Genomic DNA, 26,419 nt, shown 5'->3' with positions numbered 1-26,419 from the left:
CTCTATTGACAGAATTCATGAATTTCACATTTTCCCCGGGTTTGATTTTTTTCAATGGCCTTGTCCTGTGATTCCTTCTACTTGTCCTAGGGATGTAATGTTTACCCAGCATCTTCATACCAAAAGAGAACTTCCAATATGAATTAATACAGTGGTTTTCAGAGTTTTAAAAACAATGTAACTCTTTATTCAAACAAAATGTCAACACATAAAACTGACAAAATCATGAGATAGCTCTGTAAAAGAAGACGTACGGGAGAGGTAGAGACTCACCCATGCACCTCGTCTTCCAGGAAGTTTATAAGATACTGTTCCAGAGGCTGCAGGATTCCATGGACGATGAAAATTTCTGCACTAGCTTATACTAACATGGTTATTTCATCACATGAATTAATGTATAGTGCTCCTAATTGAGAAATTAACATTAGTTTTATAAAGGGTCTCTTGGAAAGAATACAATGAAACTAATTAGAGAACATTTTAGACAGTGGTAAAAATATTTTAAGGCTGGTGGGCTATACCATTTAGCTTTTTTCAGTGTTTGTAAGATTGCTCTATCCCTTCAAAGAATTTGAGGACCTCCTTTTCTTGTTTAATTTTAAAATCAGATGGAGAAAGGAGATACTATTTCTTACTTCGATATCATAAGCCCTTCGTTTCCCAATAGTTTTTCTCTGATTGTGATTCTCTGGTTTGGTGTAGTAGACAGAGAATTAGATTTAGAGCTGGGAGACATGAGTTTAAGTCTTGGTTCTTCTATATGGTCCACAACTTCTGTCTAAGCTTCAGGATTTTTTCTAAGTTGGGGAAGATTATGACTACATCCCCTGCTCCCCCAAAATGGGAAAGTCATATCTACAAATGCATGACTTTAGTGAGAGTGACTTAGAACAATGTACAAATAGGACAAGAAGTCTGATTTTCACTGTTAATCATAGAACAACATTCATGCAAACATATACATACTCACACACATGCACAAATGCACGCACACATATGCATACGCCATCTTTCCAACACATTTTTACCACTGCCTATTCAGAGTGACCAGAGAGGGGTAACTTCAGATTTGATGCATCTCAAGAAGCACAATTTTTAAGGCTCTTTTATATGTGGAAAGAAAACTAGATTAGATATATCTACTTGGCTCATATCATGTTGACCAGTTGATATCCAGGGAAGTTAATACCTGGATAGGTTGGTATTAGGATGGGATTCCTTTAATTAATATACACCCACCAGTCCATTCAGTAAAAACTACTTAGTGCAGTTGGTAGACAGAAAGGCCAGCAAGTGAGGCAGTTTTTCATATTTGACTCCTGTTTGTTTTGAAGTGAAAACTTGAATGGCCAGCTGATATTCTACAGGGCCACTTTCATCCTGTAGCTTGTTGTGTATCCATTTTAATCAGTCGAGTCTTCAGGAAACATGTGGAAATCATCTCAGTGGCACCTCCACTTTGCCTCATTCTCCTTCCTCACTGAAACTTCAGCCTGTTTTTATTGGCAGTGGAATACACTTGTTAATCTCTGCAAATGAAACAATTATATGTTTCAGGTTTGTTCTTCAACATCTTTACACTTTTCTTTTTTACATCTTTTTAAACAATAGCTATTACTAAAGTTACAATTATATTTTGATACATAATGCTTTGCACATCTCACATGATTATTGAGAAGATGGGGTTAAATATGGTCTGAGGAAGTGCTGTTGACCTAAGTAATCAGAGGGTGTGGAATTCGCAGCACGAGTGGGCAAAATATAGAATGATGGGTCAGAACTGAAAAGAAAATGACAGGGGGTTCATAGATGAGAAATGAGATCTAGAAAAATTGAGATTCAGGAAGGCAAAGCACATCATGGAAATATAATAACATGTTGAAAAGAATGTGAATCCTTACAGACAGATAGGCCTTGTTTTGACTTTCTCTTCTGCCACTTATCATCTGTATGACCTTGGGCAATTAACATCCCTTGGTCTTAGGCTCTTTGACCAATATGGTGAAATGGGGATATCTATCTCAGAGTACTACTGTAAAAACTAAATGAGATAATACTTTATAAATATGTGCTTGTAAGTGAGTAGACACTCAATAAACACTAGTGTGGTAGCCAGCCTCTGAGATGGCACCCAATGACCCCACCTCCTGGTATTCACACGCTGGTGCAGTTCCTTCCTACACTGTGCCTGTGTTGGTCTGTGTGACAATCAAATACAGCAGAAGCGTCACTTCTGAGATTAAGTGATAAAAAGATTGCAGTTTCCATTTAAGGTTCTCTGTCTCTCTTGGTATTACTTGCCATGGCGGAAGCCATGTTGTGTGCAGTCCCAGAGAGGCTTAGGTGGCGAGGAACTGAAGCTTCCTGCCGATAGCTCTCTGCTTGAGCTTGGAAGCAGATCCTCCTGACCCAGTCAAGCCTCGGATAACTGCAGCCCCACCTGACGCTCCGACTGCAGCCTGATGGAGAGACGATGAGCCAGAACCACTGAGCTAAGCTGCTGCCCACCCAAACTGTGAGATAATAAATACTTCTCTTTTAAGTCACTAAGTTTGCGTTAATTTGTTAAGCAGCAATCAATAACTAATACATCTAGCTATATTTTGTTAGGATTTTTTTTTTTTTTGGTGAGGAAGACTAGCTCTGAGCTAACATCTGTTGCCAATCCTCCTTTTTTTTTTTTTTTTGCTGAGGAAGATTGGCCTTGGGCCAACATCTGTGCCCATCTTCCTCTACTTTACATGTGGGACGCCTGCCACAGCATGGCTTGATAAGCAGTGCACAGGTCCACACCTGGGATCCGAATCTGTGAACCCCAGGCTGCTGAAGCAGTGTGCACGAACTTGACTACTACGCCCCTGGGCTGGCCCCATCTAGCTATTATTTTGAAGATCTGGGAAGTGAGGTTTAAAATGTAAACTAAGTTGGGGCTAGTGTGGGAGTGAGAATTTTAAGTGGATTCGGGAGTGAGAAGGAAATTTAAGCCCTGGTGTCCTAAGCCAGTTTGCAGTTTGTCATCTAGTGGAGGACTCTGAGGCAGGCCTTCCCAGCAGCTATGCTGTGACTGGGTGTGGCTATTTGGAAATATTGATTCTTCTCAGTCCTTGGGTGGTTTGGTGAGGTCTGGGGATGCTGGGTTTTTGGGGCCGGTCACCTCTGGTCTTGAGAAGGTTTCTTTCTTTATGCCTGGGTGCCATGCAGTATTATCATTTTCTATATGTGCCACCATGTGAAAACAGTCAGACAGCACTGTCATTTACAAAGCTAGCCTCTTTGCTTTGAGTACAGAGATACGAGACAGACCATTTTAGACCAACCTTCACAATTCACATTTTATATAAGTCAGAAATTTTAAATCTGGGGTCCTATGGTCCCCTAAGATCTATAAATGGGATTCAGAGATTCCATAAGCAACACAAAATTTTATGCATAATTGTGTGTGTCTGTTGCTGTGCCATCATGTGTGTTTATGCATTTTTCAGAAGACAAGTTTTATTCCTTTTAGCAGATTTTCAAAGAAGTCTGTAAACCAAAAGAGATTAAAGAGCACCAGATTACATGTTCTCCAAGGCCCTTTCCAGCTCTTAAATTTCTAGAATTCTAGATCTAATAGAATTGGGCTGTAGGAGATCTCTATCTGATTCAGGGTTATGCAGGGCACCTATAATTCTAGGATGGACCCTTTGGGACCAATTTTTGGGCTTGTTATGTTTTCTCATAATGTGAGATTAACAGCATGAGCTGTGGATCCATACCGCATGGGTTTGAACCTTCACTGAGTGACCTTGGGGAAGTGGCTCAATCTCTCTGTGCCTCAGTTTCCTTAATTATACTAGCAGTTTTATCCTATGCAGGATAGCTGTGATGATTACGTGAGTTATCCCATGTCAAGTGCTTAGGACTGTGCCTGCCTAGCACATACTTGGTGCTCAATAACGTTTGTCATGATTATTATTATTGCTCCTGCCCCTGAATCCAAACTTCCTCCTAGCAGCTTGAATGCTTGGAACCAAGCTCAGATTAGGTCTTCCTGTATCCACAGCAGAACTGGGTTCTTGTGGCCCAGAGCTGCAACTCTGCTGTCCATGTCCCTTCTCTTGCTTGAGGAGATATGTCCCTAGAAGATGAGTGTCTCTGGGAGTTATCTGTTCATCTCGCCCTGACTTGGCAAGGACAGGTAGAGGCTGTTGTTCATCTCTATGGGTCTCAGATGTCTTCCTTGTAAAATGAAAGGGCTGAACTATACGACTTCTAAGGTCTCTTTCAGTCGTAATAATACATGAATTTATGAATAATAGAAAGAATGCACAAGTAAGTGACATTAGGGTGAAGTGGGGTGAAGTGGAGTGAAGGGTTACCAGTCCAACTGCATTTTCAAGCTTTAAAAAATTGCTCTGAACATTTAGATAAAAACTTGTCTTCCAAGGGTGTCTAGATATATATTACGTATGAAACAAGTCTAGTTTCTGGAAAAATGAGAAATTTCTTAATAATTATGTTATTAAAATTTTATTCTAATTTGATACTAAATTCCATGTTCTGTGTCATGAGGATGTATCTATATCTATATATACACACTTCATCTAAATATATCTGTATGCAGCCACTATGTCAAATAAAAATGAAGTCATTATTCATGAACAAATTTAATTTGCTTTAAAACATTAATAATATTAAAATTAATATTTTCATCCAATAGTCTTACTTTTAATGTTTTTCTTTTTAAAAAGTAAAGCAACTGTTGTGGAAATGAAAGACTCAAATTGCTGAAAGTGCGGTAGAACCAATAATTAAAGTTTTAGGAAGGCAATTAAGGGATTCTAAGTAAAAAGGAATACTTCAGATTAAAGCGAGAGTTTCACCTTTCCTCTTGTCAGTATTATGGTTTAAAAAAAATAATGCCTCAAAACTGCCAGCAGAGGTCCTCAGTCCCATAGTTTATCAATTGTATTTACTGAACAATCTCTCTCCTTGTGGTATATAACAAACTGATTTCAAGGACTCATTTGTTTACTTCAAATAACTAATCATAATGAATGGCCTACAGGTTTAAACTATTAATGCAAAAGAATACATTTATATTAAAAATGCAATTAATATGTACAACAGTGCATAATGTGTTGGAAAACATTATACAGACATAAAAGAACTAGAGAATAAAAGTGCAAGTTACATGTTTTTAAATTGATGGTTTTTAGAAAAATTCAGCAGATAAAGGTGCAGAATGGTGAGGAAAAGAGTCAACTATTATGTGTGGGTATAATTTTTTTTTAATCTTTTCAGTTTTGTTCTTTTCTTGGTTTGAATTATTCTACTTCTGGGAGAAAAATAAAAGGATTCATATAGGATCTCCTCTAGGTAAAAATTCTGAATATTCTATATTTTTTTCATTAAAGATGAATTTTAAAGAGGAAATAAAACAATCAGATATAGAAATAAGTAGTGGGAGGTTATTCTATCTGAAATAATTAGATAAGGCTTTTTGAGTTGCCAGTCTTCCTCATCTCTGTTTCTTTTTTGGCTTTACACTGAGATATCCCTGTAAATTCTTTCAAAAAGAAACAGTTAATAAGGTGACTGCCAGAGAAACTTGGGTATGCGTCTTGATAGAGCTTATTAGCTCCCTGGTGTTGCATTAGGGGTTAGTTGACAATATATGTGCAAAATATCAAAAGTTTACATTTGATCATAAGAAGACAACTAAATTTCAAGGCAATGGCCAAGGCTCAGTCTCTCTGGGCCTCAGTTTCCTAATCTAATCTTCCTAATCAACTTCCTAATGCCTGGGGTGTGGTTGTGGTTATGGAGGGCCTGTTTCAGGGAGTGGAGGCAGAAGGGTGTAACTAAATGATCTGACATAGACATAAATGCTAGGCAGATTAAGTAGGTATTATCTCGTGGCCAAGAAGTAATATAATGGAAGTTAGATAAAGAAAAAGGAAAGATTCTAAAGAATGAAATTATGATAATCTCAAAGTAAAAGAAAAGAGAAAGACATTTCTGAGTCTTTTCATTCTTTTTAATTCTTCTTGAGTTTGCTTACGTTTTCTTTTTTTCTGATATTCTCTGCTCCCTACCTTTTTTTGTGGCCCCTGGCTGCCTTGAGAATTAGAGTCTTTTGAAATCAAACTAGAGACAAGCTAATGGAATATGGGAGACGTTCTTAGCCTTTCTCAAGAGTTGATCTAGAAGACTCTATCTATGAAAACTAAACAGCCTTTTAATATTTTTTTTAAGGCTTCTGCAGAGAAGGGGTGGGTGGCACTTAATTAAATTCATGGTAGCTTCTAGAGCAAGTAAACATCTTTGGAGAAGGACTTGTTTATCTTCCTTCCTTCTATACCTTAACCAGCAAGAATGAACTGAGTGAGAAAGAATAACCAAAAGGAATGCTATTGTCATTTTTAATTTGTTTGTTGAGTGTGACTGTCCACTTTCTTTCTAAAAAGCAGGCTCTCAGATATTCTCAGTGCTACACAGAATGATCTGAGTAACTAATTTTCACGTGCATGATAATAAAATAGGCATAGACATGCATAGAGGTTTTCAGAGCTAGTTATCACAGGCTTTGGTATACATAAAGATGTTTGGGGTATATGTAGTGTTTTATTAATTCAAATGTTGCATGTACATAGCACAGCATCTTTCCAGTGCATTAAAAATGCTGTTCAAGTGTATACATTTTATTAATCTGTCTTTTCCTTTCTCATAAAATTCTTTAAGTGCTACTCTTTGTTTGAGGCATTCCATTATACCCAATATTTCTACGAACCACCTCTGAATAGTAATAACTATCTCTAAAATATTTGTTGACCAAGTAAAATTATTATATAACATATTGCAAAGAGTTATAAAGAAACTCATAAACATATCTGTTTTATATACAAATTAGATCTTAAGAGCATATCCAACCATATTATAGAACCCTTAAAATAACATTTTGTTAGACTCAAGCTTTTATGTATTGTTTTGCAATTATACTCATATGCATTCTTAAATTCTCTCCATATAGAAAATGAATCTGTAAATTTCATGATTCACATTGGTAAATTATACTTCAATTCTTGGCTGTTATCCTAGTCTGGTTTGGTATTTTTCTGTGACTTGATGAAGTTGAGGGGATTGGATTTTATTTTCTCATTTCTCTATCTCTAAGCAACAGCAAATATCTTAAACTATGGATTAAAAAAATTTGATCCCCTTCTTGCTAACTAAACTCAAATAATATAAATCAGACTACCCGTTTATAGGGTAGGGCATTCATTGTTCAAGAGGCACGAATGTTCTTTCTTCTGTATTTCTTAATCAGTGGGGCTTCTAATCTAGTGTGGTGTTTACTAGTCTTTAAGGGAAAAGAAAAGGCAGGAGAGCTGACCATTGTCCCTAAGGGACTGGCATTGGAAATGCACTAAACATTGCCCAGAGCGTGATGAGAGCGACTTATGTTTCCTTCCTTACACATGTAAATGTTACAAGACACATCCGGATTGTAGTATAATGGAAATTCTGAAATTAGTTTTAAGAAGTGAGTTTGGAAGTATTATTTTCTTTTAGTGCTTGAAAATGTAATCTAGAATACCCAAGGAGTACAACCATTCATTTCCACATATTTCAGAGCCATTTTGTACTTATTTACTCCTGTTTAGTTCCTAGGTGGTGAGTTACTCACAGTCTCTTAATCTTTCTCATTTCGTTAGTTTTCAGTTTTGCTCATCAAATATCTTCAATGATGACTGCTTCTTTTCCATAGAGAAATGCTGATGTGCTCAGGCTGTTACAGAGAAGAGTGGAAGGGGGAAAGAAATGGAGAGAAAGCTAATGGACAATTTCTCCCCGAAGGCCACCTAACTGGCAAAAGGATGGATTGGTTCCTAAGTCCCCACATTGGGGTTAGACTTTGGCATTCTAAAAGAAAGTGATAGTGGTGGTGCTGGAAAAATTTGATCTTCTGGTTATATTAAAAATAGAAATAAATTTTAAAATGAAGTTTGAATTTTTAATTTTCACATTAATATTTGTTGCCAGTTCCCTTACATTAGATGGGCAAGAAGAATTATTCTGAAACCAAACCAAGCCAAACAGAAACCAAGAAAACTTATGTTTTATGATTGTGCTAAGAACCTTTACACTGAGATAGAGACAAATATCCTGGGCCAGTATCTAGTCCTGATTATTATTATTATTATTATTTTAAATCATATTTTTATGTCATTCTATCAGTAACTCAACACAGGTATGTGTGTGAATAAGGAGATTGTATTGTTCTTTTGATAAAGGGACAATTTGTAAATCTTCTCCTGCTCCTAAAATCATTTACTCCTTTTGGGTATTTATTATTTCTACTTTCTGAAAAAACATATGAATGCTAATCTCTTTCCAATGTTGTACTAACTTTGCCAGGATGGAAAAAGGGTTAAATCAAAGAAAGGTTAAATTTAACATTTGTTAAATAAGCATCAGATTAGATATGGTGGCACAGGGGATGAGCTGACTGGTAGGTATCCCATTGCTTCTGCTTTTATTCAGGTCTTGTTCCTAATATATGGCCAGTAGTGGCAGTAAGACTGAATCTCCTTTTCAGCATTTTCTGGTGGAGGTGGTGGGGGAATCTGGGAGGGAGTTGGTCCGTCTTATGATCAGACTGTTAAGGTTGGTCGACATTTACAGAGGAAATGAAAAGTTCAGAAAGGGAAGGTTCTGGTGGCCGTAAAAGATGGGAAGGAAGCTCATACCATATCAGTCTATGTATTTGCCTCTCTCTGTAGTTTTGCTCTTCTACCTTTATCTAAAACTTATGAAGAATTACTTGGGGCAGAATATTGATAGGTCTATTTTCTAAATTGATTATTTTGTAACGCTAAGGCTTAAAAAGTAATTAAGGTTGACAAGGGGCTGGTGGAAAAGGATATATTTGTTTGTAAGCTCTTTTCTTCAAGCTTCCCTATTCTTTTCATTTTAGAAAATATCATGATAAATATTTTCCTGCACACTTAATTTTTTGTTATTTAAATGTTGTCACTATTAACATATAAAATATTTTATTTCAAATTTCATTAATTATGAATGAATATTAATTTGAAGAGGGGCTTAACTGAAATTTACCTTTGTTTTCAATGAAAATTTTGCTAAGAAAATTAATAGTAAGTGAAATTTCAATGGCATATCTACCTAATTAGGCAAAATAATTATTTTCAGCCAGTTTAGAAACACTCTAAACTTAATATAGTATAATTGCTATTTATGAAATAAGTATATAAATTAGATTTCAGGTACTTCAATAATTTAATTAAAATTATTTTTATCTATTCATTAAAGTAGGACTGTAATGTTGAGTAGCTCAGTTAATGTAAACAACTGGATAATAAAGCCATACACTTAAAATTATACTATATTTATAATTAGATATATAATAATGGACACTTTTCATTAGATAAGATAGTTTTTTTACAATTAATAAAAACTTGATGAAGTTTTACAGTACCAGTTTTTCAAAAGACAGTAAAGGACAAGGAAGATTTGGAAACACATCAGTTTATTCTTTCGTTAACTCCTTACAGTTAAAAAGATTACATTAGAAGTTACTTCTACATGCTGAAGTATAATATTGGCAAAATATTTTAAAGTATCCTTAGAGATTACAGTATTGCTCATGTAAGTAATTGCTGGAAGTGTGGGTACTTTGATTATTTTTAATAGAAAACACTGCACAGTATAAAAATAGTATCAATGCTGCAGTAGTACAAAAACAGTATAATAGTACAAAATAGTATTAATTCATCTTGCGGCATTGATTGAGTCACTAAGCATCTCTGAGTCTCAATTTTCTAATCCAAAATGTGAAGAATTTGGACTGAATGATCTGTAGGGTTACTTGTAATTCTAAAGTAGTCTATATCTATAATATTACTATCACATAGCCTCAAAGAACATCAGTGTCATGTAATTTTTAAGGGTGTATTTATTTAAAACAGCAAGACTTCTGGGATATGAGTTTATTCATAAGGTTAGTTTATTAGATCAAAACATTTCATTTTGAGGAGATTGCTGAGATTGCATGATTGTTACTATTCAAGGAAAAGCTGCTTTATTCCCTGGCAGAGGGAATGATATGCTATCTGGAAGTTTCATTCTGTTGCTGGCACTCACATTTTAGGGACACCTGGAGAAAGCAAAGTGGCTTTTTCATATTGGTTGTAGTTGGTACTGATGGTACCAAAGGATGTAATCAGTTATTTGGAGTGAGATGTTCAATACTTTCCTTCCTGCATGCAACATTTAAAAAACCTTGCTTGGAAGAGAAGTTTATTTTTCATACAGGAGCTGGTGATCCTTTTGAAATGGAATTATCTTGTTGTCATGGCAACATAGGATTCCATGCTCCTGCTTTCTACAATGTGTATTTCTCTGAGTCTGGTTGTAAGTGTTTTATTCATTGGTGGCAGTGTGTGGTACTGGCATCAAGAAAATAGATCAGTCAGATGACATCTATAGTGCCTATCAACTTTGTTTTTTGGTTTTTTATTGAAGCATAGTTGACATACATTATTATGTTAGTCTCGGGTGTACAACACAGTGATTCGACATTTATATACATTATGAAATGATCACCACAGTAAGTCTAGTAACCATCTGTCACCATAGAAAATTTTACAATATTATTGACTATATTCCCTATGCTGTATATTTATATCCCCGTGACTTATTTATTTCATAGCTAGAAGTTTGTACCTCTTAATCCCCTTCACCTATTTTGCCCAATCCCCCACTTCCCTCCCCTCTGGTAACCACCAGTTCTCTGTATCTATGAGTCTGTTTCTGTTTTGTTTTGTTTGTTCATTTGTTTTGTTTTTTAGATTCCACATATGAGTGAAATCATACAGTATTTGTCTTCCTCTGTCTAACTTATTTCACCTAGCATAATACCTCTAGGTCTATCCATATTGTTGCAAATGGCACGATTTCATTCTTTTTTATGGCTGAGTGATATTCCTTGTGTGTATATATATATATATATATATATATATATATATATATATATCCCCCTCAACTTCTTTATGGTATATAGAAGTGTCCATCGATAGATGGACACTTAGGTTGCTTCCATATCTTGGCTATTGTAAATAATGTTTCAATTAACATAGGATACATATATCTTTTCAAATTAGTGTTTGTGTTTTCTTCAGATGAATATCCAGAAGTGCAATTGCTGGATCATATGGTACTACTACTTTTAATTTTGGGGGGAATCTCCATACTGGTTTTTTTTTTTTTTATTTTGTGAGGAAGATTAGCCCTGAGGTAACATCCCTTGCCAATCCTCCTCTTTTTGCTGGGGAAGATTGGCCCTGGGCTAACATCCATGCCCATCTTTCCTTTACTTCACATGGGATGCCTGCCACCGCATGGCTTGGTAAGTGGTGCATTGGTGTGTGCCTGGGATCCAAACCTGCAAATCCTGGGCTGCCGAAGCAGAGTGCACGAGCTTAACTGCTACACCACCAGGCCAGCTCCCCTCCATACTGTTTTTGATAGTGGATGCACCAATTTACATTCTTACCAAAAGTGCATGAGGGTTCCCTTTTCTCTATTTCCTTGCCAACACTTGTTATTTGTTGTCTTTTTGATGCTGGCCATTATGACATTAAAAGGATCATGCACCAGGATCAAGTGAGATTTATCCCAAGGATGCAAGGATGGGTTCAATATCCACAAATCAATCAATGTAATATACTACATTAATAAAACAAAGAATAAAAATCAGACAATCCTCTCAATAGATGCAGAAAAAGCTTTTGACAAAATTCAGCATCCATTTATGATAAAAACTCTCAATGAAGTTGGGAACATACCTCAACATAATAAAGGCCATATATGACAAACCTACAGCTAACATCCTACTCAAGAGTGAGAAGCTGACAGCATTTCCTCTAAGATCAGGAACAATGCAGGGATGCCCACTCTTGTCACTTTTATTCAACACAGTATTGAAAGTCCTAGTCACAGCAATTAGATAAGAAAAAGAAATAAAAGGCATCCACATTGGAAAGGAAGAAGTAAAACTCTAACTGTTTGTAAATGACGTGATACTATATATAGAAAACCCTACAAGACTCCACCAAAAAACTATTAGAACTAAGAAATGAATTCAGTGAAGTTACAGGATACAAAATTAATATACAGAAACCTGTTGCACAGGATTTCTATATACTAATAACAATCTGTCAGAAAGGGAAATTAAAACAATCCCATTTACAATTGCGTTGAAAAGAATAAAATAGCTAAGAATATTTTTATCCAAGGAGGTGAAAGACTTGTACTCTGAAAACTATGAGACATTGATGAAAGAAATTGAAGACAACACAAATGAAAACACATACCGCGTTCATGGATTGGAAGAATTAATACTGTTGAAATGTCCATACTACCTAAAGCAATCTGAAGAGTCAATGTAATCCCATCAAAATACCAATGGCATTTTTAAAAGAACCAGAACAAATAACCTAAAGCTTATATGGAACCACAAAAGACCTTGAATAGCCAAAGCAATCTTGAGAAAGAAGAATAAAGCTGGAGGTATCACACTCCCCGATTTCAAACTATACTACAAAACTATGGTATCAAAACAGTACGGTACTGGCCCTGAAACAGACACGTGGATCAATGGAACAGAATAGAGAGCCTAGAAATAAAACCATGCTTATATGGTCAATTAATCTATGACAAAGGAGGCAAGAATACACAATGGGAAAAGACAGTCTCTTCAATAAATGATGTTGGGAAAACTGGACAGCTACATGCAAAAGAATGAAACTGGACCACGTTCTTACACCATATATAAAAATAAACTCAAAATGGATTAAAGACTTAAATGTAAGACCTGATACCATAAAACTCCCAGAAGAAAACATAGGCAGTAAACTCTTTGACATTGGTCTATGTAGGCAGTAAACTCTTTGACATTGGTCTATGTAGGCAGTAAACTCTTTGACATTGGTCTATGTAGGCAGTAAACTCTTTGACATTGGTCTATGTAGGCAGTAAACTCTTTGACATTGGTCTATGTAGGCAGTAAACTCTTTGACATTGGTCTATGTTGGCAGTAAACTCTTTGACATTGGTCTATGTTGGCAGTAAACTCTTTGACATCAGTCTTAGCAGCATATTTTTGGATTTGTCTCCTCAGGCAAGGGCAACAAAAGCAAAAATAAACAAATGGGACTACATCAAACTAAAAAGTTTTTGCACATAGAAGGAAACCATCAACAAAATGAAAAGGCAACCTACTGAGTGGGAGAAGATATTTGCAAATGATATATGCGATAATGGGTTAATATCTAAAATATATAAAGAACTCATAGAACTCAATATCAAAACAAAACAAACAATCCAATTAAAAAATGGACAGAGGACCTGAAAAGACATTTTTCCTAAGACATACAGATGGTCAACAGACGCGTGAAAAGACGCTGAATATCACTAATCATCAGGGTGCCTGCCAACTTTGAATTTCCAAGATACACTAAGCATTCCAAAAAAGGTGATTACAGTGTCTCTTTTAGGAAGAAGGTGGAATACTAATTTTTACTTTCTGTATTAGTCAGTGTATTAATGCTAGTGGCTGTAACAAGCAACTCTCATATGTCAGTGGCATAGCACAACAAAGGATTTTCTTTTCTTGCTCATGTCAGACGTGGACAGGGCAAATCTCTACCAGAAGATGACTCATCTTTGTTGACCCTTAGAGGCTACTGGGAGTCCTCCACTGTATCTCTTTCATCTGCCTGGCTAAGAAGCAAAAAAGAGAAAGCATGCAGGATTGTATAGGTAGTTTTACAGCTAGCTTTTGAAGTGGTGCACATCAATTCTGAGCACATTCCATTGGCTGGAACCCAATCATGTAGCCCTGACTAACTGCAAGGGAGGCAGGGGTATGTAGTCTTACCAAGGCCCAGAAAGAGAAAATAGGGTTGACAAGCATCCTATCTCTGCCATAGTGCCTTTCTGTTTACAAATGTTTTATGTTTAAATGGAATATCTTTGGAGAAATTTAGATCTCTCTATTTAAAATTCACTCTGAATTATGAACAGGTGGTAGCTGATATATTAATTAAAATTTATCGTTGTTGCTTTTTCATGAAAGACTTATTCACTTTTTTTCCTTACAATTTAGAGTATTCTGAACATAACCATTAAGTTCTTATTTTTATATTTATTGCTACCTTAGGATCTCACTTTAATTATCAAGCTCTTTGCTTCTGTTGAAGAGAACTCCATAACTTACCAAGTAATAATCATAACAGGACTTTTTGTAATTCCTTAGAGGCCAGATGAACTTCATTTGAAGTAATTTAAAGTAAATTATTTTGTTCTGAAATATCACTTTTAGTTTAATTATCTGGTAATACAAAAAAAAACTGTTCTTAATGATCTCTTTGCTGTTCCTTACATCTGCAGTGAGTGTCTAGCCGTCTGTGGCCAATTAAAGGTGTTCGCAAATTCTTTGACCCTTCTCCATTGAGAAGAGGAGTCCATGGCCTCTCTCCTTAAATCTGGGTGAGCTCTGTGACTACTTTGACAATAGAGTATGGCAGGGTTAGTGCTGTGCCAGTTTTCAGGCCTAGACCTTAAGAGAACAGCAGCTTCTACTTTTGGTCACTTGGACTAGACACTCTTGGAATAAAGCCACCTTACTCCAAAGCTTAAGCCACTATAGACGCCATGTGTAGGAGCTCTGGATAACAGCTCCAGCCGACCTCCCATCCTGCAGCCAGTATCAGTTGTCAGCCATCTTGGATGTCAGTCCAATAGAGCTTTTAGATCAGTTCTGCTTGCTGAAAACAATCAATGAGAGACTCCAAGCAAAAACTATCTGACTGTTCCAGCCAAGTCAGAAAAGTGAGGGGTCATAATAAATTGTTGTTTTATGTGACAATAAAATCCTGGAATATGCTAGTTTTCTGTATTAAGATTTTACTCCTAAAAAGCTTTCAGCACCATTCAAGTTTTCAATAACCTTTGAATATAGTTGAACAGCCTTTGAATTTGGAGAAATGAACATGAATCACTTTTCTATCTATTATGTATCCGTCTGTCTATTATCTGTCTATCTATAATCTATTATCTGTCTATCATCTATCTATCTGTTTATGTTGGTTGCAATCTAGCTGGCAGCTGGGACAAGTGGGTGGAATAATATTTGAGTCTGAGTGACACTGCCAAGGACTGGGTTCACTAAGTTATATTTCTCAAGGTTGGAAGTAGGCAATGTTCTTACAGTTTTCTGGGTCACTGTCATAAACTAGATTTCTAAGAACATAATAATTTAGTTTAAAGGAACATCAAGCTCACTAGTTTGTCCCTGGTGACAGTGTCAAAGTGTAGTTGGGGGGGAAAGCTTTGTCCTCAGGGGAAAACTGCACACTTGAAGCTGTACAAGACGAAGGGGATGCAAACATTATCGTGTACATGTGAATGCACAACAATGCATGTGAATGCAAGGAGGTCAGACTGTATGTAGCTTATAATGAGCTGATTCCTTATATTGGATGACTTGGAAGAGCTGGTAAGGATCAGAGTACCTTAAGTACTTCCCTCGTATAGGAGTCTAAATCCTGAAATATAGCCATTATAGTTTAGTCATTTGTTTTCTTTTCCTCCAAAACCACCATTAAAATGTCAATATTCTTTGGAGAATATTACTGGAACAAACTATATTCAGATAATAGGGATTTTCAGATATGATCTTTCTGCTATGGGGAGAAGACTCTTCAAAGAGTTGGTGTTCTCCTTGTTTAAAGAGTCTTTCAACAGCTAGTGGTGTTCTTGGGAAGATGCTGAGTATTGAAATAGAGAAAAAGGAGAGGACATATATTGCATACTTCAAAATTGTATCAGAGCTTATGCTAAACGCACTGTGTACTTAGAATTCTATATATGCTGCATTCTGCTGGTCTCCTTTGAAGTCATATGCTCTTTGAGGAAGGTTCATATATTGTACATATTTTATAAAATAGTAAGTCAATAGCATTTATTAAAACCTACTGTTAACTGATAAGCCTTTTATCAGCCTTATTCCAGGGCATATGTAAATTTTTGGAAAATGGCAATGTGAATTCTGAACAGAATATGACAGTGCTTTCTTCAACAGGCACGTGCTTAGAATGATAATTCTTTTGGCAGTTCCTTAATGCGTTATGTATAAATGGAATAATAACCCGAAAGAACAGTTTCTCCGGGTAGTACAGCTAAAGTAATTTCACTGGCAGACTCCCCTTCCTCCTACCATTCCATTTTCTCTTTCTTTGGGAGCACATAGCCACCTAGCTAGAGACTACATTTCCCAGAATTCTTTTCAAGAGTGCCCACATGACTAAGTGATCACTAGTAGAACGGGACTAGAAGAGATGTGGACAACTTCTGCCTCATTTGCTTAAAAATAAAAAAAATATTCTGGATTTCCTCTCTTTTTTCCCCCTTCTTGTGAGTAGGAACATAATGTGTTTGTGATCCAGTTTGCAGATGAAGATAATATTTCAGGGAAGTGGTAGCGCAAGAAGACGAAAGGGATCTATAATCCTGAAGGACTTTGTGTATCAAAGCCGCCCCAGCACCCTTGAATGCTCTCCTCGGGATTGTTATATGAAAGAGAAGCCAATTATATCTTATAGAAGCCACTGTGGTTTTTTCTTCTTTTTGAGGAAGATCAGCCCTGAGCTGACATCACGCCAATCCTCCTCTTTTTGCTGAGGAGGACGGGCCCTGAGCTAACATCTATTGCCAATCCTCCTCCTTTTTCTCCCCAAAGCCCCAATAGATAGTTGTATGTCATAGTTGCACATCCTTCTAGTTGCTGTATGTGGGATGCCGCCTCAGCATGGCCGGAGAAGCGGGGCATCGGTGCATGCCCGGGATCTGAACCTGGGCTGCCAGTAGTGGAGCACGCGCACTTAACCGCTAAGACACAGGGCTGGCTCACCACTGTGTTTTTTCCCTAATCCCTTTGTTAAAGCACCTTACCCTTTACTGTAACTAAAATATCTCACCTTTTATGGTTAAAATAAATATTCTCTTCTCTGAAAGAGTTCAACATATACCCTATGTGGTTGTTAATTGCCTCAGTAACTCAATGATGTTAAAAAAAGTTCTGAAAATGATGTACTTGGTTGAATGCTTTCATAAATGTAGTCATAAAACAGTATGTAAGTGACCCAATGAGCATATCTAATTCAGGGTGTAGATCCCGTGGGAAGGCATCAAATTTCTTCCTGTCAAAATATTCCTTACTTTTGTTGTTCACTTATTTCTTTAAAACTTAGACTTCTATAGCTGCTTAATAAGTATCTCTTTCCTTCCCTTATTGTGTCCTACTTTGTTTTAAGTACTAGAGAAATCAAAGAAGTATTGGCTCTGATGTGAAGGAGAACATGCCCTTGTATGTTTTGATAAACATCATCTCCCAGAACTCAGAACAGTGCCTACCATGTAGGATACTTGACAGAAAAGCTTAGTAATACAAGGCAGGACTGGAATGACAAGTGGCCTTGAAATAAGAGCCATGGAGTTTAGAATAGTGACAGTCGACCATAGAAGTAGAAGTTCTGAAGGATGTATGAATAATGTTGCAAAAAAAAGAGTTCTCAGCAATATATGCTTTACTTTCTAACAAAATTATTTGTAATTTGGTATTTCATGAGTCTGCATATAGCCATGGGAGTGTGCTGCACACTAAGAACAACCTCCATCTACTGCTTTTAACTTTGTGCATACTATCTGTTCCCATCCCCAGGAACCAACATGAACACATATTTTATTACTTGTGCTTTTAACTTAGAAATTGTGGATAATTCCAAGCATATGCAAAATAGTGACAGTAGTAAAAGGAACCCTCATGTACACATCATCTAGCTTTCACATATTTCATCTCATGGCCAGTCTAGTTTAATCTGTAAATTCTGTCTACTGCCCCTCTCCCACCCGATTATTTTGAGACATATAATTTCCACGTGTTAGGCTACTGCAATAAATTAAGAGAATCAGCCATTGATCACTTGAGCATTCTTGCCTTAACCCCTGGAGAACAAATAGGGATGCTCTATTAATCTTGGCTTTTTAGTCTGCATTTTTTCCAGCTTTACTGAGATATAATTGACATAATATATGTGTAAGGTTAAGGTGTACAATGAGTTGATTTGATACACTTATATATTGCGAAATGATTACCACCATAGTGTCAGCTAACAGCTCCTTCACATCACACATTTCTTTTTTGTGATGAGAATATTGAAGATTTACTCTCTTAGCAACTTCCAAGTACACAATACAGTATTGTTGACTATAATCAGGATGCTGTGCTGAGATCCCCAGAACTCATTCATCTTCTAACTGGAAGTTTGTACCCCTTGACCAACATCTCCCCATTTCCCCCACCCCCAGCCCCTGGTCACCACCATTCTACTCTCTGTTTCTGAGTTCAGCTATTTTAGATTCCACATGTAAGTGAGGTCACACATGATTTGTCTTTGTCTGACTTATTTCATTAGTATAATGCCCTCAAGGTTCATCCATGTTGTTGCAAATAGCAAGATTTCCTTCCTTTTCATAGCAGAGTAATATTCCATTGCATATATATATATATATATATATATATATATCACATCATCTTTACCCATTCATCCACTGATGGACACTTAGGTTGTTTCTGCACCTTGGCTATCCTGATTTATTCTGTATTTTTGATGCTTTGACTGTGTGCATGTGTATAAGTTTTGTAAGCCTGAAATATTTTGTAATTTCAAATTTTGAAATTAAAAATGTATTTAGAAATAAAATAATGAAACCCTGTAGTTCCAGCTTTATTGTGAGTTTTCCTTTCATCTCCCAGATGAAACAAAACTACAAGGCTACAAGCTTCTCAAAGTGGAGCAACAACAGCATCAGCCTCACCTGGAAGCTTGTTAGAAATGCAGATTCTCAGGCCCCACCCTGGACCTGCTGAACCAGAATCTTTCGGCAGGACCAGAACTCTGTGTTCTAACAAGCCCTCCTGCAGATTCTCGTACACCTTTAAGCAAGAGGACCCGCTGGTCTGAGACAACTGCCTCACAAGCCAGACTCACTGTCCATCTTTCAGACGATAGGGGGAATGAAGAATTTAAGAATTTTGAAGACCCAGATCTGTAGATCTCCAATTGCCGCACATTAAGTTCTTCTGGGAGCTTTTAAAAATCACTGATGCTTGGTCTCCATCTGCAGAGATTCCCATTCAATCGGTCTGGGGTGCAGCCAGGATCTGGGGATTTGTTTAAGTTCCCCCGGTGATTCTAATTTGCAACCAAGGTTGAGAACTCCCGACCAAGAGAACACAGTAGCTGCAGGGGAAGGAAAAGATGCTGGTGGTCTTGGGCGCCCCCTGCCGGAGGGAAGCTGTACATGTCGTCTCCCAGCACCCTCAGGCAGGCGGATAGAGATGCCGGCCCACGTGGGCTTTGGAGGAGTTGGCTGCACATATCTGAAGTCTGGTTGATGTGTGTGCACGAAATGCCCTTTCAATGGAAATGCCTATTTAAATCCATTTAATCCTGCATAATTCCATTTCAAAGCTGTTACTTGGATGTTTCCAGTTGTCATTTGCTCACACACACGCACATACAGACTACATTACCTGTAATTTACCTAACACTCTCATATAGCACTTACTATGCGCCATCCACGGACCTTAACCCTGCACAAATAACTCATCCCTCCCCATACCTGCCCTTTGACGTCAGTACTATTATTACGTACAATTTGCTAATGGGGAAGATGAGGCACAGAGAGAATAGTAGTTTGTCTCAGCCATGAAGGGGAGGAGCTGGCTCCCCAGCAGCTGGCTCCAGATCTGTGGTCTTAACAATATCACGGCATTGCTGCCTCTAATCATGACGGTCTCTGCCCTGTTTGCTGTGGTATCCCAGGATCTAGCATCTGTTATGTGCCAGACACAATATCCCCTCAGAGAGTCCCAACCTCCACTTCCACCGTTTGGGCTGGATCTGAGACCTCACAATTTCCGGGACTCACAGTCAGTCACTGCAGTATCTCAGAGATCTGGGTTCAAATCCTGCTCCTGCCACGCCCCAGCTGTGTGACTTTGGGCAAGTCACTTCACCTCTCTGAGCCTCTATTTCCTGATCAGAAAAAATGGTCATAGTACCCATTTCTAAGTCATCATGATGCCCCCTTCCAAGCTGTCATCTATCACCCCTTTCACTTGCCATGAGGAATCTTTAAAGGGAAAAAATGTTTATTATTGTCTTAAGTGGCTGTAACCTAAATTCGCCACAATACTCTTTCATGGGGTCAAGGGTCCATCCTGCAGATGTGCTGAACAAGGAGGAGAAATGGGAGACACCTCCTCGTCCACACACAGCTGTATCACTATCGGCACTAAAGGCTGGACCCTCAACAGAGTCTGTTCAATTCTTAATGGAATAATCCATCTGAGCTAAATGTGTCCTTTTAACATGCTGATACTCAAAGCTCTATTACAACCTCACACTCATTAGGATAGCTGTAACTTTTTTAAAAACCAGAAACAAGCATTGACGAGGATGTGGAGTAAGTGAAACCCTCTACATGGCTAGTGGGAATGTAAAATGGTGTTGCAGCTATGGAAAACAGTATGATGGTCTCACAAAAAAATAGAAATAGAACTACCATATGATCCAGCAATCCCACTTTTGGGTGTATACCTAAGAGAATTGAAAGCAAGGTCCCAAAGAGATATTTGTACACCCATGTTCACAGCAGCATCATTCACAATAGCCAAGAGGCAGAGGCAACTCTAATTTACATTGACGGATGAATGGATAAACAAAATGTGGTATATACTTATAATGGAGTATTAATCAGCCTTAAAAAGGAAGGGAATTCTGACATGTGCTACAATGTGGATGAACCTTGAGGACATTATGCTCAGTGAAATAAGCCAGTCACAAAAAGACAAACACTGTATAATTCCACTTATAGGAGGTCCCTAGAGGAGTCAAAGTCATAGAGACAGAAAGTAGGATGGTGGGGTCAGGGGCTATGAGAAGCTGTGGTTTAATAGGTTTAGAGTTTTGGTTTTATGAGATGAAATGTTTTGAAGATTGGATGCACAACAATGTGAATGTACTTAACACCACTGGACGGCACACTTAAAAATGACTAAGATGGTAAATTTTATGTTATGTTTATTTTACCACAAATGAAGCTTCCTTAAATTTGTTTTGAAAGTGTGATTTCAATAAACTCTCCAAATGATAAAGACAAAACCATCTGATTACATCACCACTATGGCTCTTTGTATAAGCATGAGGACGAAACACTTCTAGCCAAAATGCTTCCTCTTATTCTTTAAACAAAAATATTTGAAAACAGCAAGGCTGTGCACCAAAGCGTTAATCAGGTCACCTCTGAGCAGGGGCATCAGAAGGTCGGAGGCAGAATCCTGACTTCTTAAGCAGTGAGATTATGGGTGACTTCATTTCCTCCTGTTGTTTTTTTCAGCCTTCTGAGAATTAAAAAGTAAAATTGAAAACTAAATTTGAAAATAATGGAGAAGATGCTGTTGTTTAGTATATTTCTGGTCATTGTGAACAGTCCAAAAAAGTGCCTGCATCCAAAATAAGTAAAGAACTCATACAACTCAATAACAAAAACAAACAAACAATGCAATTGAAAAATGAGCAGAGGATGTGAGTAGGTATTTTTCCAAAGAAGACCTATAGATGGCCAACAGGTTTATGAAAATGTGCTCAGCATCACTAATCATCAGGAAATGCAAATCAAATCCACAATGAGATATCCCCTCACACCTGTTAGAATGGCTGTTATCAAAAAGACAAGAAATAACAAGAGTTAGTGAGGATGTGGAGAAAAGGGAACCCCTGTGCATTGCTGGTGGGAATGTAAACTGGTGCAGCCACTGTGGAAAACAGTATGGGAGTTCTTCAAAAACTTAAAAATAGAGGCACCATATGATCCAACTATCCCACTTCTGGGTATATACCCAAAGGAAATGAAAATAGGGTCCTGAAAAGATATCTGTCCTCCTGTATTCATTGAAGCATTTTTCACAACAGCTGAGATATGGAAACAAACTAAGCATCCATCAATGGATGAATGGATAAAGATGTGGTATATATATACAAAGAAATATTATTCAGCCATGGCAAAGAAGGAAAACTTGCCATTTGCAACAACATGGATGAACACATTATGCTAAGTGAGATGTCAGACAGAGGATAAATACCGTGTGATCTCACTTATATACAGAAAATAAAAAAGGCAGACTCATAGAAACAGAGAGTAGAATGGTGGTTACCAGGGGCTGGGGGGTGGAGGAAATGGGGAGATGTCGGTCAAAGGGTATAAATTTCCATTTGGAAGATGAATAAATTATATATACTTGAATGAAATAATAAAACAAATTATATACTTGAAAGATGCTAAGAAAGCAGATATTAAATGTTCTCGCCACAAAAATGGTAACTATGTAATGTGATGGAGGTGTTAGCTAATGCTACAGTGGTAATCATTTTGCAATACATAAGTGTATCAAATCAACATGTTGTACACCGTAAACTTTCAAAATCTTGTATGTCAATTACATCTCAATAAAGCTGGAGGAAATAAAAGCCCCTGGACCCTCAATAAATGGCTGAGTAAATGAACATTTCAAAATGGCCACACACACAATTAATTGATTGATTAATTAATTTAATAAAAACTCAACCCTGCTCTCTGGCCACGGTAATAAATCTAGACACAACTAGGAAATGAAGTCTCTCTCAGCTCGATATCTCCACGGCACATTTAGCACTAGTCATGATGATTTCTAGCACTCCACACAAACACACACACACAAATTTTTAATTTGTTATTTGTTGTAACAGGTGATACCTACCACCACCAAAAACAGGTTTTGAAGCAACTCTCCTGATCCATTGTCCAGCCTGCTCTCCTTAGTCAAGACTATTACTTCCTCTCACATGCAACCACCTTTTATCTGTACTGAAAGCCCCTTTTGGTAGCCCCATGGATGCCCCCTCCCCACCAAGGGGAAGCAGAGAAAATCCCTAGAGAGAAGGAAGACACCCCACACTGCCACCATGTAGTAGAGAGAGGGAGTGGAAATCAGGGAAGGCTTCTAGGAGGAGGTAGTGTCCCACTGAGATTGGAAGAGGCAAACGTCTGCTTTGCAGGAAGGGGGCACAGAGGCTGTTCCAGGCAGTGGGAAGAGCAGAAGAGTCAAAGAACCTAGTACAGGGGTCTCTGTGCCTCTCCTTGCCTCCTCCTGAAGCTGGTTTCTGTTTCCTCTTGGAAACAAGAAAGCCACACTAGCTGATCACCTTCCGATGACTATTATAAGGATTAATATTTTAATATTCTAAGGAGGCCTGTGGCCAGCTCTCTCATACTACAATGTGAATAACTTCAAGATAAGGCCCCAAGAGACAGATTCCTGGGTCTTACTGGGTTCTGGATCAGGGAGCTGGGTCAGACATCCCTCCTCAGGCACCCTCTATCCTCCTCCTCCGAATTTGGCACTTTGACGGGAATGCAGAATAGATGAGTGTCCTGGGAGCTTTCTGGGACAGGGAGGGGCCCTATCCCCACCCCTTCATTGTGATGTCTTCTAAAGGGGGCAGAGGGCAGGGTGATGTCACAGACCACTGGCCGGCCCCTCTCCCTCTCTGCCTGTGCCTGCCACAGGCCCGGCCTCACCTTTTCCCCCCACACCTCTACACCCTAGAGGAAACGGGTCAGCTTTGCCAAGCAGCCCACTCGGCCACCTGCAGCCATGGATGCAAATCACTCCAACCCCTTGGAGTCTCAGTCCTCCCCAGAGGCCCCCAAGCCTGGCCTGACCCCCTGCTCAACCCCGGGAAACAAGACCCTGCAGCAGGACGCTACCAGCACGGTGGGCGACAGGTTGCCACCAAAGACCGGAGCGGTGGTCATCGACATGGGCACAGGCACCTGTAAGGGGGCTTCGCGGGGCAGGTGCGGCCCACCTACACCGTGGCCACCATCGTGGGCTGCCAGCCCCAGAAGCCGGCCCCCACCGGGCAGCAGGCGCTGGAGACGTTCATCGGCGAGGCCGCGCGCGCGCGCGCCCCGAGGTGACGCTGGTGCAGCCGGTGCGGAGCGGCATCGTGGTGGACTGGAGCGCGGCCCAGCTCATCTGGCGCCACCTGCTGGAGCACGACCTCCGCGTGGCCAGCCAGGACCACCCGCTGCTCTTCTCAGACCCGCCCTTCAGCCCCACCACCAAGCGCGAGAAGCTGGTGGAGGTGGCCTTCGAGTCGCTGCGCTCCCCCGCCATGTACGTGGCTTCCCAGTCCGTGCTGTCCGTCTACGCGCACGGGCGGGTCAGCGGGCTGGTGGTGGACACGGGCCACGGCGTCACCTCCACGGTGCCGGTCTTCCAGGGCTACAGCCTGCCCCACGCCACGGAGCGCCTGGACCTGGCAGGCACCCACCTGACGGCCTTCCTGGCGGAGATGCTGCTCGGCTCCGGCGTGCAGCTGGGCCAGCAGGACCTGGACACGGTGGAGGACATTAAGCATCGCTACTGCTACGTGGCGGCCGACTTGCTCCAGGAGCAGGCCCGGCCCGAGCAGGAAGACCGGCAGAGGCTGGAGCTGCCGGTCGGACGGTCACGCTGGGCAAGGAGCTGTTCCAGTGCCCGGAGCTGCTCTTCAGCCCGCCCGCGATCCCAGGGCTGTCGCCTGTGAGCCTCCCCACCATGGCCACACGGGGTTTTCTCAAGGTGCCCCTGGAGGTGCGGGCGGACGTGGCCCAGAACGTGCTGCTCTGCGGGGACTCCTCGCTCTTCGCGGGGTTTGAGGGCCGCTTCCGCGCGGAGCTGCCGCGCGGTCTGCCCTGCGAGGCCCGCGCGGTGGTGACGGCCCGGCCCAGCAGGAGCTTCTCGGTGTGGATCGCGGGCTCCGTCCTGGCCTCGCTGCGCGCCTTCCAGTCCTGCTGGGTCCTGCGGGAGGAGTACGAGGAGCAGGGCCCCCACATCGTGTACTGAAAGTGCTACTGACCCGGAGCAGGGGTGGGGAGTGTTGTGGGCAGTAAAGCTTCCACTACCCAGCCGGCTCTGTCCTCCCTTCCCTCAGGTCCCTGCCTCGTCCACTCCTGGACCCACCCAGACTCGCCTTGCTCTGACCCCACACACCCAACCCACCAAGATCTGCCTCCAAAGACATCCTTGGTTCTGCCCTGTCCTAATTCACCTCCCATTGTCCATCCCGGGAGAGACCCCAGTTCTGATTCCCTAAACCCACCTCCCCCAGGATCAAGGCCCAACACACCACCATGTCCTCACCCTGTCAAACCCGTCTCCATGATCTGTGTCCCCCAGGGCACTCTCAGGTTGGGGCCCCACCCAAGCCCACCCCCAAGACATCCCCAGATTCTAACCCCTAATCTCCCCTCCATCACCTATTTCTTTTGATATATAGTGCCCCAAGATTCCTCTGGGCTCTAAGCTCCCCAATTCACCCCCTTGCCATGTCCATCAAGGATCCTCAACCCACCCCCATACCCTGTTCCTCTCCAAGGAACTGCACTGGGCGCTCCAAACCCCCTCTCAGAATCTTTCCATGAGTGTTGCAACCCCTAGGTGCACCCTCATAGTCTGCCCCCAATTTCTAATCCCCCCAAACATACCCCCGAGATCCACTTCCCAAGACATCCCTGGTTCTAAGCACCTCAAATCCACCCCCTCATTGGTTTTCTCTTGGCTGTTTATCCAAAGTTCTCCTATACTCTGATAATATGAGCACCCCCAAAATTCTCCCCACAAGTGCTGAAACCCCACATTCACCACAAAAATCCAAGTTCTGACCATCAGGGGTCTCCCCTTTAATGGCCCACTAAAGGATCCCTCGTCCAAATCCCATGCCCCAAGTTGCCCCTCCCCTAAACTCTGCCCTCCCCTCAGTTTGCTCCCCTAGACTCCTTCCATCCAAGTGCTCCCACAACCCATCCCCCATTCGTACCCCCAAAGAACACCACATTCTGAAACCCCAAACCCTCAGGATGACGCCACTGCTCTCAGCACAGCCCCTTATTCTGCATCCCTCTGAAAATACCCCTGCATGGTCTGTCTCTCAGTGCACCTCCTGACCCCAGTCCTCAGCCCTGGAATCCTCCCAGGAAGGCTTTGGCCCCCAGGACCATCCCATGATGACCCCACTAATGCCCTAGGTCCCTCCCCTGTGTTCTGACCTCCCAACTCCCTCCCCAAATACACTCTCCCAGGGTCACCTCATGATGAACCCCCAGGACACCCCACCCTGGGGTTTTCAGACGCCCAGGAACCCCCCCCCCAGGTCCCATCCCATTGGTTGAGACACCAATGGCCAGTGATGTTCCCAAGGGCCAC

At 40.3% G+C, this 26,419-nt stretch overlaps 1 pseudogene; it reads left to right on the top strand.

The window, feature by feature from the left end:
- The first annotated feature begins 23,804 nt into the window (after positions 1–23,804).
- Positions 23,805–25,072, top strand: LOC131402758 (actin-like protein 9; annotated as a pseudogene).
- The last annotated feature ends 1,347 nt before the right edge of the window (positions 25,073–26,419 follow it).

The sequence above is a fragment of the Diceros bicornis genome, unplaced genomic scaffold (genome assembly GCF_020826845.1).
Source record: "Diceros bicornis minor isolate mBicDic1 unplaced genomic scaffold, mDicBic1.mat.cur scaffold_256_ctg1, whole genome shotgun sequence".
NCBI lineage: Eukaryota > Metazoa > Chordata > Mammalia > Perissodactyla > Rhinocerotidae > Diceros > Diceros bicornis.
This window is presented reverse-complemented; position numbering and strand designations above follow the sequence as displayed.